Below are 4,168 nucleotides of genomic sequence, written 5' to 3' on the forward strand. Positions count from 1 at the left end.
TGGGCAGGTGTCAGTGAAGACAAGGTTTGGGAGCCCCTATGGCAGTGGCAGGCTGGGGTCACCGTAAGGAGGCCAAGAAAAGCCGGGCCAGATGGAGATGGCCCACCCCTGGGGACTGATGGGTGGGGGCCGGTGACCGGGCATTAGAACCGGGTGACAGCGGCAGCGCGGCGTGTGGAGGAGCAGGTGAGACGCGAGTGGAAGACGTCTGTTGCGGGGGAACCCGGGCCGCCGCCGCCTGCGGTACGGGGGTGGCGGGCTTCCCGCCCCTTCCTGCCAAACCACCACACCGAAGCCCCCCGGCCTGGGCCGCCCCTCTCCCACTTCACCCAGGACAGGCGTGGTCGGCCACGGGGGACCTGTGTTCGCCCTGCCCCACCTCCGGGGGGCCACCCCCTCCGCGGTCTGGGGCGCACGCGGAGCCCGCCTGGAATGGCTCCCCTGCCCTCCGGCCTCCCCCGGCGGCCGCTGGCTGGCAGCAGGACTCTCGCGGCCCGCGCTGCCCTCCCACGCCTCCCTAGGGGACAAGCCTCCCATCCCGTGCGGGGGAGGATGAAGCCCCTGGGACCCAAGGTCATCCGCGCGCGGGTCTGCGCCCCTCCCGCCAGCCGTGCTCCGGCCCCCGGCAAGCTCAGCGGCAGGCGAGGCCGCGCCAGAGGGGCCCCTCAGCGTCCCCGCCCCAGCGGGCCCCGGAAGTCGCCCGGCGTCCCCAAGAGGGCCGGCTTTCCGGGGGTCGCGGCGGCCGACCGCGCGCGCGCGCACCTGCCCCCCCCGCGCGGCGCGAGAGCGGCCGGGCGCAGCGCCCCCCGCGGCCGGAGGTGGAGGCGCACCCGCCGCTGCGGGCCGGGCCGGGGCCGGAGCCGCACCACCGCGGAGCGCTCAGGCCCCGCGCGGCCCCGGGAGGGCAGGGCCGAGGCGAGGACTTCGTCACGGCGAGGCGCGGGAGGCCAGGCTGGAGCCCCCGCCGGGGCCGGAGACTCACGGGGTCTCGAGCCAGGTCACCCGCAGCTAGGCGCAAGCGTCCCCGGGGCCCGCCCTGCCAGGTGTAATGCAAGGTCCCTTCGCAGCGAAAACACAGCCCGACGCACAATTCGCCCTGAACGAACGAGCCAGCCCGGGAGTTCAAGGACAGGGGAAGGCTTGGGAATGAAAACGTGCAAGGGGAAGGTGCGGAGAGGTAGGAGAGGCTCAAGTGGGTCAGGGCTGGGGCTTAGCTTTGCCGGTAGGTGAACGCTTTGGATTTTATTCCGCAGGGTTCAGGTGGGGCGGTGAGCGAGCCAGCTAGGAGGCTGTCACAGCAGTGACCGCAGGAAGCTGGAGGGGAGCAGCTGGGGCCAGAACAAGGGGTTGAGGCCCACTGGCCGTGGGCAGCCCCGGGAGCCAGCTTCCAAGGCCAGCCATGCACTGTTCTAAGACTCGGGGTGGGGGAGGGCAGTCCGGCTCCAGAAACGGGGGCCGGGCTTCTCTGTAAGGGGCCGGAGGGGCCGGTGCTACAGGGCTCGCCCTCCTAGCAGCAGTTTGGAGGACTACATGCAACCGCGGCTCGCAATGCCTAGCATGGTCCTGGGCACAGGAGGTTCGCAGGCAGCTGGAGAGCAAAGGAGGGACACTGGCTTCATTGTTATCTGGGGGCGCCCACAAAAGCAAGTCCAGGACCCTCGATGATCTCCGGTTCCTCCCGATCTAAAATCTGAAGATGCGGACGCCTGGGTGGCTCAGTTGGTTAAGCGACTGCCTTCGGCTCAGGTCATGATCCTGGAGTCCCTGGATCGAGTCCCGCATCGGGCTCCCTGCTCGGCAGGGAGTCTGCTTCTCCCTCTCCCACTCCCTGTTTGTGTTCCCTCTCTCGCTGTGTCTTTCTCTGTCAAATAAATAAATAAAATCTTAAAAAAATAAAATAAAAAATAAAATAAAATCTGAAGATGCACACACGACTTTTCACCGCGGCCACCCCTCAGCTCAGCTCTCCCTTGAGCCTTCACTCAGCAGTCCTGGGCCTTACGTGGGCCTGGGACCTGCCGCAGCATTGCCAGCAGCCCCTCTGTCATAGGCAAGAAGAACACGAATTAAGGAGAGTTAAGACTAAACCTCCCAGTGCGATACCTCGGACGCCAGGGCCCGGCCAAGGGAGAGCAAGACCCCTCTCCGCATTTTGCTTTTGGCCAAATCCTAACTAGCTCTCGGTACAGTTCATCCAGTTTAAGTCTGTCCCCATTAGTAAGTTCTTTCTGGCACCGGAATTCCCAGAACGAACACTGGGGGCCCATGGGCCCCAACACATGGGCATTTCTTTTGGCTCTGCCTTCCGGAAAGTGGGTAAGGTCCTCACTAAAACTCTGGCCTGCTAGCCCACCTTGCAGCTGAGAGGTGAAGGAAGCATTTCTGGCTGGTGTGAGTGGAGTCCTGCGCGTTTCCGTTCCTGTGCCAGAAGGGAACCCACGAGGAGCTGCCCCAGGCCCGGCTGACTGTGCAACCAGACTCCGCAAGAGGCGGCGTAGAGGACTGAGGGACAAACAAGAACCACAGGCATTAAAAAGCTTAACAACATTATGCGTTTATTATATTTTATAGAGCCATGTTACACATGCGTGGTGCTTCAGACGGAGTTATCGTTAAATGTTTTTCTGGATGCAAAGCCATCTGATGCTTGATGCGGATGCCTTAAATACTATAATATTTCTGCATCTATGACCTATGAGCTAAGGAAAAAACCAAGGACGACAATTTCAGAAATGGCAAAGAACATTTAAGAAAAGATGTACATGAGACACAATGCTAAGTCCTTGAGTCAGGGCCTACAGAAGTTACCAGGAAGTGAAAAAAAACAGAGAACTGTTCTGTGAAAACGGCTTGACCAATCACCATCTGTAGATAACAGAGCCTCGTAACAAGTATGGATGTCGTAGAAAAAAGGTTATTCTGTTTGGTACTGATGCCCCTTCCCCTCCACTCCGTATGCAGACGTTGTGCGGCCCCCAGACAGCAGCAAACAGAACACAGCAGCCCGGCAACCGCCCCCCTCCCTGCAACACCCCGATGCTGTCTCTTCCGGCGTCTGAGGGTCTTGAAGGAAAAGCAATTTGATCAAACTTGCCACTTTGTGGAAAATCAATCACTGTGACTTAGATGAACGTGGTACTACCACCCCCCCCCCCCGCAGACTCCCAGAACGCTGGTCAGAAACACGGGGAGCCGGGGGACTGCAGTAAGCTCGATTTGCCTGCTGACCTAAACTAATGCCCATGTGCACGTTCAACATTCCCTTCCGGTTCTGATAAGGGGACCGGAGGAAGTGTGTCAACAGCACGCCACCCACCCCTCCCACGTCTCCACACGGTTCCAGCTTAGACATCCTCTCCAAAGCCCTGCTAACCGCTCTGGCCTGGAGAGGATGCAGGCAGCCTTCCAGCCACAGGTAGCCCCACTTCGCCACTTGTGGAGGGCCCGGCCTCCTTCTAGAAGCCCGATGCCGCGGCTCTAAAGGGCCTGCACTCACATCGTCTTCATGCAACCAGGGAACCTGAGCACAACGTGAGCAGTAACCAAGTTGGCCAAGGCCAGTAAGTTAGGGTGCAGGAGACCTAGCCAGACATTCAGCTGCGTCTGCGCAGGCGAGAGGGATTCTGAAGGCGCCGAGGACCTTCTGTAAAGGTCCAAGCGCAGGCTATGGCGTGCATGACCGGAGCTACAAGGAAGCAGAGCTTGGAGTTCCGGTGGCATGCACCTGCCACGACCTGCTAGACTTCCACTAATGCCAATGGGAGCCGGGACACGGGCTACAAAGTCAGACAAGCGCCCGGGGCCTGGGGCCATCCCGGGACAGGCAGGCCTCTGGCTTCCAAGGGCCAGCAGAACAGCTGAGGAGGAAGCCTCAGGGCAGGGCCAGGGCATGAAGGGGACGCCTGTGAACAGCTTCTGCTCTCCCACTATACTGACCTCTTGGGATCCTTGCTCTTGCTGGTGGTCAGATGTCCAGAAAACAGAAGGAACTTAAGGAATCCAAGATTCACAACACGGCTTTCCTGAGCCCTGCTGATCCCAGGCCACAGAGGAGTCAGACAAGAAGCCATCAATTCTCTCTGCCTGCAGCGCGGGGTAGAATCATCAGGTTTCCAACTCAAAAATGTGGGAGGGGGCCAGGTGTTCCGGCGCCACGGACATAAATTGC

Source organism: Mirounga leonina, unplaced genomic scaffold (genome assembly GCF_011800145.1).
Source record: "Mirounga leonina isolate KUSES-001 unplaced genomic scaffold, KU_Mleo_1.0 Mir_82, whole genome shotgun sequence".
In the NCBI taxonomy this organism is placed as follows: Eukaryota; Metazoa; Chordata; class Mammalia; order Carnivora; family Phocidae; genus Mirounga; species Mirounga leonina.